This window comes from Dendrobates tinctorius, unplaced genomic scaffold (genome assembly GCF_039654945.1).
Source record: "Dendrobates tinctorius isolate UK_male_01 unplaced genomic scaffold, ASM3965494v1 ptg000036l, whole genome shotgun sequence".
Taxonomy (NCBI): domain Eukaryota; kingdom Metazoa; phylum Chordata; class Amphibia; order Anura; family Dendrobatidae; genus Dendrobates; species Dendrobates tinctorius.
In genome coordinates, this window is record NW_027361704.1 from 37,489,865 (window position 1) to 37,503,334 (window position 13,470).

The following is a 13,470-nucleotide window of genomic DNA, read 5'->3' on the forward strand; positions in this document are numbered from 1 at the left end:
CTGTGTATTTTACACCTCAAAGTAACAGGCTGATTATGGATGGTGTAAAAAAGGTTTATAGAGGACTGGCGAGAAATGGAATCTCTCTACAGACTTCAGGACACAGTTGTATTCTGTCAGGTCCTGTGTATTTTACACCTCAAAGTAACAGGCTGATTCTGGATGGGGTAAAAAGGTGTGTAGAGGACTGGGGAGAAATGGAATCTCTCTACAGACTTCAGGACACGGTTGTATTCTGTCAGGCCCTGTGTATTTTACACCTCAAAGAAACAAGCTGATTCTGGATGGTGTAAAAAGGTTTATAGGGGACTGGGGAGAAATGGAGTCTCTCTACAGACTTCAGGAAACTGTTGTATTCTGTCAGGCTCCGTGTATTTTACTCCTCAAAGTAACAAGCTGATTCTGGATGGTGTAAAAAGGTTTATAGAGGACTGGGGAGAAATGGAATCTCTCTACAGACTTCAGGACACAGTTGTTTTCTGTCAGGCCCTGTTTATTTTACACCTTAAAGTAACAGGCTGATTCTGAATGGGGTAAAAGAGGTGTATAGAGGACTGGGGAGAAATGGAATCTATCTATAGACTTCAGGACACAGTTGGATTCTGTTAGACCCTGTGTATTTTACACCTCAAAGTAGCAGGCTGATTCTGGATGGTGTAAAAGAGGTGTATAGGGAACTGGGGAGAAATGGAATCTCTCTACAGACTTCAGGACACAGTTGTATTCTGTCAGGTCCTGTGTATTTTACACCTCAAAGTAACAGCCTGATTCTGGATGGTGTAAAAAGGTGTATAGAGGACTGGGGAAAAATGGAATCTCTCTACAGACTTCAGGACACGGTTGTATTTTGTCAGGCCCTGTGTATTTTACACCTCAAAGAAACAAACTGATTCTGGATGGTGTAAAAAGGTTAATAGAGGACTGGGGAGAAATGGAATCTCTCTACAGACTTCAGGAAACTGTTGTATTCTGTCAGGCTACGTGTATTTTACACCCCAAAGTAACAAGCTGTTTCTGGATGGTGTAAAAAGGTTTATAGAGGACTGAGGAGAAATGGAATCTCTCTACAGACTTCAGGACACAGTTGTTTTCTGTCAGGCCCTGTGTGTTTTACCCCTCAAAGTAACAGGCTGATTCTGAATGGTGTAAAAGAGGTGTATAGAGGACTGGGGAGAAATGGAATCTATCTATAGACTTCAGGACACAGTTGGATTCTGTCAGACCCTGTGTATTTTACACCTCAAAGTAACAGGCTGATTCTGGATGATGTAAAAGAGGTGTATAGAGGACTGGGGAGAAATTGAATTTCTCTACAAACTCCAGGACACAGTTGTATTCTGTCAGGCCCTGTGTATTTTACACCTCGAAGTAACAGGCTGATTCTGGATGATGTAAAAGAGGTGTATAGAGAATTGGGGAGAAATGGAATATCTCTACTGACTTCAGGACACAGTTGTATTCTGTCAGGCCCTGTGTATATTACACCTCAAAATAACAGGCTGATTCTGGATGGTGTAGAAAATGTGTATAGAGGACTGGGGAGAAATGGAATCTCTCTACAAACTTCACAACACAGCTGTATTCTGTCAGGCCCTGTGTATTTTACAACTCAAAGTAACAGGCTGATTCTGGATGATGTAAAAGAGGTGTATAGAGGACTGGGGAGAAATGGAATCTATCTACAGACATCATGACACAGTTGGATTCTGTCAGGCCCTGTGTATTTTACACCTCAAAGTAACAGGCTGATTCTGGATGGTGTAAAAGAGGTGTATAGAGAACTGGGGAGAAATGGAATCTCCCTACAGACTTCAGGACACAGTTGTATTCTGTCAGGCCCTGTGTATATTACACATCAAAGTAACAGGCTGATTCTGGATGGTGTAGAAAAGGTGTATAGAGGACTGGGGAGAAATGGAATCTCTCTACAGACTTCAGGACACAGCTGTATTCTGTCAGGCCCTGTGTATTTTACACCTCAAAGTAACAGGCTGAATCTGGATGGTGTAAAAGAGGTGTATAGAGGACTGGGGAGAAATGGAATCTGTCTACAGACATCATGACACAGTTGTATTCTGTCAGGCCCTGTGTATATTACACCTCAAAGTACCTGGCTGATTCTGGATGGTGTAGAAAAGGTTTATAGAGGACTGGGGAGAAATGGAATCTCTCTACAGACTTCAGGACACAGCTGTATTTTGTCAGGCCCTGTGGATTTTACACCTCAAAGTAACAGGCTGATTCTGGATGGTGTAAAAGAGGTGTATAGAGGACTGGGGAGAAATGGAATCTATCTACAGACATCATGACACAGTCGGATTCTGTCAGGCCCTGTGTATTTTACACCTCAAAGTAACAGGCTGATTCTGGAAGTGTAAAAGAGGTTTATAGAGAACTGGGGAGAAATGGAATCTCTCTACAGACTTCAGGACACAGTTGTATTCTGTCAGACCCTGTGTATATTACACGTCAAAGTAGCAGGCTGATTCTGGATGGTGTAGAAAAGGTGTATAGAGGACTGGGGAGAAATGGAATCTCTCTAAAGACTTCAGGAAACAGCTGTAATCTGTCAGGCCCTGTGTATTTTACACCTCAAAGTAACAGGCTGATTCTGGATGGTGTAAAAGATGTGTATAGAGAATTGGGGAGAAATGGAATATCTCTACAGACTTCAGGACACAGTTGTATTCTGTCAGGCCCTGTGTATATTACACTTCAAAGTAACAGGCTGATTCTGGATGGTGTAAAAGAGGTGTATAGAGGACTGCGGAGAAATGGAATCTATCTACAGACATTATGACACAGTTGTATTCTGTCAGGCCCTGTGTATATTACACCTCAAAGTACCTGGCTGATTCTGGATGGTGTAAAAGAGGTGTATAGAGGACTGGGGAGAAAATGAATCTCTCTATAGACTTCAGGACACAGTTGGATTCTGTCAGACCGTGTGTATTTTTCACCTCAAAGTAACAGGCTGATTCTGGATGGTGTAAAAGAGGTGTATAAAGGACTGGGGAGAAATGGAATCTCTCTACAGACTTCAGGACACAGTTGGATTCTGTCAGGTCCTGTGAATTTTACACCTCAAAGTAACAGGCTGATTCTGGATGGTGTAAAAGAGGTGTATACAGGACTGGTGAGAAATGGAATCTCTCTAAAGACTTCAGGACACAGTTGAATTTTGTCAGGCTCTGTGTATTTTACACCTCAAAGTAACAGGCTGATACTGGATGGTGTAAAAAAGGTGTATAGAGGACTGGGGAGAAATGGAATCTCTCTGCAGACTTCAGGACACAGTTGGATTCTGTCAGGCCCTGTGTATTTTACACCTCAAAGTAACAGGCGGATTCTGGATGGTGTAAAAAGGTGTATGGAGGACTGGGGAGAAAAGGAATCTCTCTACAAACTTCAGGACACAGTTGTATTCTGTCAGGCCCTGTGTATATTACACCTCAAAGTAACATGCTGATTCTGGATGGTGTAAAAAGGTGTATAGAGGACTGGGGAGAAATGGAATCTCTCTACAGACTTCACGACACAGTTGAATTCTGTCAGGCCCTGTGTATATTACACCTCAAAGTAACAGGTTGATTCAGGATGGTGTAAAAAAAGTAGTATAGAGGACTGGGGACAAAATGAATCAATCTACAGACTTCAGGACACAGTTGTATTCTGTCAGGCCCTGTGTATTTTACACCTCAAAGTAACAGGCTGATTATGGATTGTGTAAAAAAGGTTTATAGAGGACTGGGGAGAAATGGAATCTCTCTACAGACTTCAGGAAACTGTTGTATTCTGTCAGGCTCTGTGTATTTTACACCTCAAAGTAACAAGCTGATTCTGGATGGTGTAAAAAGGTTTATAGACTGGGGAGAAATGGAATCTTTCTACAGACTTCAGGACGCAGTTGTATTCTGTCAGGCCCTGTGTATTTTACACCTCATAGTAACAGGCTGATTCTGGATGGTGTAAAAGAGGTGTATAGAGGACTGTGGAGAAATGGAATCTCTCTATAGACTTCAGGAAACAGTTGGATTCTGTCAGACCCTGTGTATTTTACACCTCAAAGTTACAGGCTGATTCTGGATGGTGTAAAAGAGGTGTATAGAGGACTGGGGAGAAATGAAATCTCTCTACAGACTTCAGGACACAGTTGTATTCTGTCAGGCCCTGTGTATTTTACACCTCAAAGTAACAGGCTGATTCTGGATGGTGTAAAAGAGGTGTATAGAGAACTGGGGAGAAATGGAATCTCTATACAGACTTCAGGACACAGTTGTATTCTGTCAGGCCCTGTGTATATTACACCTCAAAGTAACAGGCTGATTCTGGATGGTGTAGAAAAGGTGTATAGAGGACTGGGGAGAAATGGAATCTCTCTACAGACTTCAGGACACAGCTGTATTCTGTCAGGCCCTGTGTATTTTACACCTCAAAGTAACATGCTGATTCTGGATGGTGTAAAAGAGGTGTATAGAGGACTGGGGAGAAATGGAATCTATCTACAGACATCATGACACAGTTGGATTCTGTCAGGCCCTGTGTATATTACACCTCAAAGTACCTGGCTGATTCTGGATGGTGTAATAGAGGTTTATAGAGGACTGGGGAGAAAAGGAATCTCTCTATAGACTTCAGGACACAGTTGGATTCTGTCAGACAGTGTGTATTTTTCACCTCAAAGTAACAGGCTGATTCTGGATGGTGTAAAAAAGGTGTATAGAGGACTGGGGAGAAATGGAATCTATCTACAGACATCATGACACAGTTGGATTCTGTCAGGCTCTGTGTATTTTACACCTCAAAGTAACAGGCTGATACTGGATGGTGTAAAAAAGGTGTATAGAGGACTGGGGAGAAATGGAATCTCTCTGCAGACTTCAGGACACAGTTGGATTCTGTCAGGCCCTGTGTATTTTACACCTCAAAGTAACAGGCGGATTCTGGATTGTGTAAAAAGGTGTATGGAGGACTGGGGAGAAAAGGAATCTCTCTACAAACTTCAGGACACAGTTGTATTCTGTCAGGCCCTGTGTATATTACACCTCAAAGTAACATGCTGATTCTGGATGGTGTAAAAGAGGTGTATAGAGGACTGGGGAGAAATGGAATCTATCTACAGACATCATGACACAGCTGTATTTTGTCAGGCCCTGTGGATTTTACACCTCAAAGTAACAGGCTGATTCTGGATGGTGTAAAAGAGGTGTATAGAGGACTGGGGAGAAATGGAATCTATCTACAGACATCATGACACAGTTGGATTCTGTCAGGCCCTGTGTATTTTGCACCTCAAAGTAACAGGCTGATTCTGGAAGTGTAAAAGAGGTTTATAGAGTACTGGGGAGAAATAGAATCTCTCTACAGACTTCAGGACACAGTTGTATTCTGTCAGGCCCTGTGTATATTACACGTCAAAGTAGCAGGCTGATTATGGATGGTGTAGAAAAGGTGTATAGAGGACTGGGGAGAAATGGAATCTCTCTAAAGACATCAGGAAACAGCTGTAATCTGTCAGGCCCTGTGTATTTTACACCTCAAAGTAACAGGCTGATTCTGGATGGTGTAAAAGATGTGTATAGAGGACTGGGGAGAAATGGAATCTCTCTATAGACTTCAGTACACAGATGGATTCTTTCAGACCCTGTGTATTTTACACCTCAAAGTTACAGGCTGATTCTGGATGGTGTAAAAGAGGTGTATAGAGGACTGGGGAGAAATGAAATCTCTCTACAGACTTCAGGACACAGTTGTATTCTGTCAGGCCCTGTGTATTTTACACCTCAAAGTAACAGGCTGATTCTGAATGGTGTAAAAGAGGTGTATAGAGAATTGGGGAGAAATGGAATCTCTCTACAGACTTCAGGACACAGTTGTATTCTGTCAGGCCCTGTGTATATTACACCTCAAAGTAACAGGCTGATTCTGGATGGTGTAGAAAAGGTGTATAGAGGACTTGGGAGAAATGGAATCTGTCTACAGACTTCAGGACACAGCTGTATTCTGTCAGGCCCTTTGTATTTTACACCTCAAAGTAACATGCTGATTCTGGATGGTGTAAAAGAGGTGTATAGAGGACTGGGGAGAAATGGAATCTATCTACAGACATCATGACACAGTTGGATTCTGTCAGGCCCTGTGTATATTACACCTCAAAGTACCTGGCTGATTCTGGATGGTGTAATAGAGGTGTATAGAGGACTGGGGAGAAAAGGAATCTCTCTATAGACTTCAGGACACAGTTGGATTCTGTCAGACCGTGTGTATTTTTCACCTCAAAGTAACAGGCTGATTCTGGATGGTGTAAAAGAGGTGTATAAAGGACTGGGGAGAAATGGAATCTCTCTACAGACTTCAGGACACAGTTGGATTCTGTCAGGTCCTGTGAATTTTACACCTCAAAGTAACAGGCTGATTCTGGATGGTGTAAAAGAGGTGTATACAGGACTGGTGAGAAATGGAATCTCTCTAAAGACTTCAGGACACAGTTGAATTTTGTCAGGCTCTGTGTATTTTACACCTCAAAGTAACAGGCTGATACTGGATGGTGTAAAAAAGGAGTATAGAGGACTGGGGAGAAATGGAATCTCTCTGCAGACTTCTGGACACAGTTGGATTCTGTCAGGCCCTGTGTATTTTACACCTCAAAGTAACAGGCGGATTCTGGATGGTGTAAAAAGGTGTATGGAGGACTGGGGAGAAATGGAATCTCTCTACAGACTTCAGGACACAGCTGTATTTTGTCAGGCCCTGTGGATTTTACACCTCAAAGTAACAGGCTGATTCTGGATGGTGTAAAAGAGGTGTATAGAGGACTGGGGAGAAATGGAATCTATCTACAGACATCATGACACAGTTGGATTCTGTCAGGCCCTGTGTATTTTACACCTCAAAGTAACAGGCTGATTCTGGATGGTGTAAAAGAGGTTTATAGAGAACTGGGGAGAAATGGAATCTCTCTACAGACTTCAGGACACAGTTGTATTTTGTCAGGCCCTGTGGATTTTACACCTCAAAGTAACAGGCTGATTCTGGATGGTGTAAAAGAGGTGTATAGAGGACTGGGGGGAAATGGAATCCATCTACAGACATCATGACACAGTTGGATTCTGTCAGGCCCTGTGTATTTTACATCTCAAAGTAACAGGCTGATTCTGGAAGTGTAAAAGAGGTTTATAGAGAACTGGGGAGAAATGGAATCTCTCTACAGACTTCAGGACACAGTTCTATTCTGTCAGGCCCTGTGTATATTACACGTCAAAGTAGCAGGCTGATTCTGGACGGTGTAGAAAAGGTGTATAGAGGACTGGGGAGAAATGGAATCTCTCTAAAGACTTCAGGAAACAGCTGTAATCTGTCAGGCCCTGTGAATTTTACACCTCAAAGTAACAGGCTGATTCTGGATGGTGTAAAAGATGTGTATAGAGGACTGGGTAGAAATGGAATCTCTCTATAGACTTCAGTACACAGATGGATTCTTTCAGACCCTGTGTATTTTACACCTCAAAGTAACAGGCTGATTCTTGATGGTGTAAAAGAGGTGTATAAATGACTGGGGAGAAATGGAATCTCTCTACAGACTTCAGGACACAGTTGGATTCTGTCAGGCTCTTTTTATTTTACACCTCAAAGTAACAGGCTGTTTCTGGATGGTGTAAAAAAGGTGTATTGAGGAGTCGGGAGAAATGGAATCTCTCTACAGACTTGATGACACAGTTGTATTGTGCCAGGCCCTGTGTATATTACACATCAAAGTAACAGGCTGATACTGGATGGTTTAAAAAAAGGTGTATAGAGGATTGGGGAGAAATGGAATCTCTCTACAGACTTCAGGACACGGTTGTATTCTGTCAGGCCCTGTGTATTTTACACCTCAATGAAACAAGCTGATTCTGGATGGTGCAAAAAGGTTTATAGAGGACTGGGGAGAAATGGAATCTCTCTACAGACTTCAGGAAACTGTTGTATTCTGTCAGGCTCCATGTATTTTACACGTCAAAGTAACAAGCTGATTCTGGATGGTGTAAAAAGGTTTATAGAGGACTGGGGAGAAATGGAATCTCTCTATAGACTTCAGTACACAGATGGATTCTTTCAGACCCTGTGTATTTTACACCTCAAAGTTACGGGCTGATTCTGGATGGTGTAAAAGAGGTGTATAGAGGACTGGGGAGAAAAGAAATCTCTCTACAGACTTCAGGACACAGTTGTATTCTGTCAGGCCCTGTGTATTTTACACCTCAAAGTAACAGGCTGATTCTGAATGGTGTAAAAGAGGTGTATAGAGAATTGGGGAGAAATGGAATCTCTCTACAGACTTCAGGACACAGTTGTATTCTGTCAGGCCCTGTGTATATTACACCTCAAAGTAACAGGCTGATTCTGGATGGTGTAGAAAAGGTGTATAGAGGACTGGGGAGAAATGCAATCTGTCTACAGACTTCAGGACACAGCTGTATTCTGTCAGGCCCTTTGTATTTTACACCTCAAAGTAACATGCTGATTCTGGATGGTGTAAAAGAGGTGTATAGAGGACTGGGGAGAAATGGAATCTATCTACAGACATCATGACACAGTTGGATTCTGTCATGCCCTGTGTATATTACACCTCAAAGTACCTGGCTGATTCTGGATGGTGTAATAGAGGTGTATAGAGGACTGGGGAGAAAAGGAATCTCTCTATAGACTTCAGGACACAGTTGGATTCTGTCAGACCGTGTGTATTTTTCACCTCAAAGTAACAGGCTGATTCTGGATGGTGTAAAAGAGGTGTATAAAGGACTGGGGAGAAATGGAATCTCTCTACAGACTTCAGGACACAGTTGGATTCTGTCAGGTCCTGTGAATTTTACACCTCAAAGTAACAGGCTGATTCTGGATGGTGTAAAAGAGGAGAATACAGGACTGGTGAGAAATGGAATCTCTCTAAAGACTTCAGGACACAGTTGAATTTTGTCAGGCTCTGTGTATTTTACACCTCAAAGTAACAGGCTGATACTGGATGGTGTAAAAAAGGAGTATAGAGGACTGGGGAGATATGGAATCTCTCTGCAGACTTCAGGACACTGTTGGATTCTGTCAGGCCCTGTGTATTTTACACCTCAAAGTAACAGGCGGATTCTGGATGGTGTAAAAAGGTGTATGGAGGACTGGGGAGAAATGGAATCTCTCTACAGACATCAGGACACAGCTGTATTTTGTCAGGCCCTGTGGATTTTACACCTCAAAGTAACAGGCTGATTCTGGATGGTGTAAAAGAGGTGTATAGAGGACTGGGGGGAAATGGAATCTATCTACAGACATCATGACACAGTTGGATTCTGTCAGGCCCTGTGTATTTTACATCTCAAAGTAACAGGCTGATTCTGGAAGTGTAAAAGAGGTTTATAGAGAACTGGGGAGAAATGGAATCTCTCTACAGACTTCAGGACACAGTTGTATTCTGTCAGGCCCTGTGTATATTACACGTCAAAGTAGCAGGCTGATTCTGGATGGTGTAGAAAAGGTGTATAGAGGACTGGGGAGAAATGGAATCTCTCTAAAGACTTCAGGAAACAGCTGTAATCTGTCAGGCCCTGTGTATTTTACACCTCAAAGAAACAGGCTGATTCTGGATGGTGTAAAAGATGTGTATAGAGGACTGGGTAGAAATGGAATCTCTCTATAGACTTCAGTACACAGATGGATTCTTTCAGACCCTGTGTATTTTACACCTCAAAGTAACAGGCTGATTCTTGATGGTGTAAAAGAGGTGTATAAATGACTGGGGAGAAATGGAATCTCTCTACAGACTTCAGGACACAGTTGGATTCTGTCAGGCTCTTTTTATTTTACACCTCAAAGTAACAGGCTGTTTCTGGATGGTGTAAAAAAGGTGTATTGAGGAGTCGGGAGAAATGGAATCTCTCTACAGACTTGATGACACAGTTGTATTGTGCCAGGCCCTGTGTATATTACACCTCAAAGTAACAGGCTGATACTGGATGGTTTAAAAAAAGGTGTATAGAGGATTGGGGAGAAATGGAATCTCTCTACAGACTTCAGGACACGGTTGTATTCTATCAGGCCCTGTGTATTTTACACCTCAATGAAACAAGCTGATTCCGGATGGTGTAAAAAGGTTTATAGAGGACTGGGGAGAAATGGAATCTCTCTACAGACTTCAGGAAACTGTTGTATTCTGTCAGGCTCCATGTATTTTACACGTCAAAGTAACAAGCTGATTCTGGATGGTGTAAAAAGGTTTGTAGAGGACTGGGGAGAAATGGAATCTCTCTACAGACTTCATGACACAGTTGTATTCTGTCAGGCCCTGTGTATTTTACACCTCAAAGTAACAGGCTGATTCTGAATGGTGTAAAAGAGGTGTATAGAGGACTGGGGAGAAATGGAATCTATCTATAGACTTCAGGACACAGTTGGATTCTGTCAGACCCTGTGTATTTCACACCTCAAAGAAACAGGCTGATTCTGGATGGTGTAAAAGAGGTGTATAGAGAATTGGGGAGAAATGGAATATCTCTACTGACTTCAGGACACAGTTGTATTCTGTCAGGCCCTGTGTATATTACACCTCAAAGTAACAGGCTCATTCTGGATGGTGTAGAAAAGTTGTATAGAGGACTGGGGAGAAATGGAATCTCTCTACAGACTTCAGGACACAGCTGTATTCTGTCAGGCCCTGTGTATTTTACACCTCAAAGTAACAGGCTGATTCTGGATGGTGTAAAAGAGGTGTATAGAGGACTGGGGAGAAATGGAATCTCTCTACAGACATCATGACACAGTTGGATTCTGTCAGGCCCTGTGTATTTTACACCTCAAAGTAACAGGCTGATTCTGGATGGTGTCAAAGAGGTGTATAGAGAACTGGGGAGAAATGGAATATCTCTACAGACTTCAGGACACAGTTGTATTCTGTCAGGCCCTGTGTATATTACACTTCAAAGTAACAGGCTGATTCTGGATGGTGTAGAAAAGGTGTATAGAAGACTGGGGAGAAATGGAATCTCTCTACAGACTTCAGGACACAGCTGTATTCTGTCAGGCCCTGTGTATTTTACACCTCAAAGTAACAGGCTGAATCTGGATGGTGTAAAAGAGGTGTATAGAGGTCTGCGGAGAAATGGAATCTATCTACAGACATTATGACACAGTTGTATTCTGTCAGGCCCTGTGTATATTACACCTCAAAGTACCTGGCTGATTCTGGATGGTGTAAAAGAGGTGTATAGAGGACTGGGGAGAAAATGAATCTCTCTATAGACTTCAGGACACAGTTGGATTCTGTCAGACCGTGTGTATTTTTCACCTCAAAGTAACAGGCTGATTCTGGATGGTGTAAAAGAGGTGTATAAAGGACTGGGGAGAAATGGAATCTCTCTACAGACTTCAGGACACAGTTGAATTTTGTCAGGCTCTGTGTATTTTACACCTCAAAGTAACAGGCTGATACTGGATGATGTAAAAAAGGTGTATAGAGGACTGGGGAGAAATGGAATCTCTCTGCAGACTTCAGGACACAGTTGGATTCTGTCAGGCCCTGTGTATTTTACACCTCAAAGTAACAGGCGGATTCTGGATGGTGTAAAAAGGTGTATGGAGGACTGGGGAGAAAAGGAATCTCTCTACAAACTTCAGGACACAGTTGTATTCTGTCAGGCCCTGTGTATATTACACCTCAAAGTAACATGCTGATTCTGGATGGTGTAAAAAGGTGTATAGAGGACTGGGGAGAAATGGAATCTCTCTACAGACTTCAGGACACAGTTGAATTCTGTCAGGCCCTGTGTATATTACACCTCAAAGTAACAGGTTGATTCAGGATGGTGTAAAAAAAAGTAGTATAGAGGACTGGGGACAAAATGAATCAATCTACAGACTTCAGGACACAGTTGTATTCTGTCAGGCCCTGTGTATTTTACACCTCAAAGTAACAGGCTGATTATGGATTGTGTAAAAAAGGTTTATAGAGGACTGGGGAGAAATGGAATCTCTCTACAGACTTCAGGACACAGTTGGATTCTGTCAGGTCCTGTGAATTTTACACCTCAAAGTAACAGGCTGATTCTGGATGGTGTAAAAGAGGTGTATACAGGACTGGTGAGAAATGGAATCTCTCTAAAGACTTCAGGACACAGTTGAATTTTGTCAGGCTCTGTGTATTTTACACCTCAAAGTAACAGGCTGATACTGGATGGTGTAAAAAAGGTGTATAGAGGACTGGGGAGAAATTGAATCTCTCTGCAGACTTCAGGACACAGTTGGATTCTGTCAGGCCCTGTGTATTTTACACCTCAAAGTAACAGGCGGATTCTGGATGGTGTAAAAAGGTGTATGGAGGACTGGGGAGAAAAGGAATCTCTCTACAAACTTCAGGACACAGTTGTATTCTGTCAGGCCCTGTGTATATTACACCTCAAAGTAACATGCTGATTCTGGATGGTGTAAAAAGGTGTATAGAGGACTGGGGAGAAATGGAATCTCTCTACAGACTTCAGGACACAGTTGAATTCTGTCAGGCCCTGTGTATATTACACCTCAAAGTAACAGGTTGATTCAGGATGGTGTAAAAAAAAGTAGTATAGAGGACTGGGGACAAAATGAATCAATCTACAGACTTCAGGACACAGTTGTATTCTGTCAGGCCCTGTGTATTTTACACCTCAAAGTAACAGGCTGATTATGGATTGTGTAAAAAAGGTTTATAGAGGACTGGGGAGAAATGGAATCTCTCTACAGACTTCAGGAAACTGTTGTATTCTGTCAGGCTCTGTGTATTTTGCACCTCAAAGTAACAAGCTGATTCTGGATGGTGTAAAAAGGTTTATAGACTGGGGAGAAATGGAATCTTTCTACAGACTTCCGGACGCAGTTGTATTCTTTCAGGCCCTGTGTATTTTACACCTCATAGTAACAGGCTGATTCTGGATGGTGTAAAAGAGGTGTATAGAGGACTGTGGAGAGATGGAATCTCTCTATAGACATCAGGACACAGTTGTATTCTGTCAGGCCCTGTGTATTTTACACCTCAAAGTAACAGGCTGATTCTGGATGGTGTAAAAGAGGTGTATAGAGAATTGGGGAGAAATGGAATCTCTCTACAGACTTCAGGACACAGTTGTATTCTGTCAGGCCCTGTGTATATTACACCTCAAAGTAACAGGCTGATTCTGGATGGTGTAGAAAAGGTGTATAGAGGACTGGGGAGAAATGGAATCTCTCTACAGACTTCAAGACACAGCTGTATTCTGTCAGGCCCTGTGTATTTTACACCTCAAAGAAACATGCTGATTCTGGATGGTGTAAAAGAGGTGTATAGAGGACTGGGGAGAAATGGAATCTATCTACAGACATCATGACACAGTTGGATTCTGTCAGGCCCTGTGTATATTACACCTCAAAGAACCTGGCTGATTCTGGATGGTGTAATAGAGGTGTATAGAGGACAGGGGAGAAAAGGAATCTCTC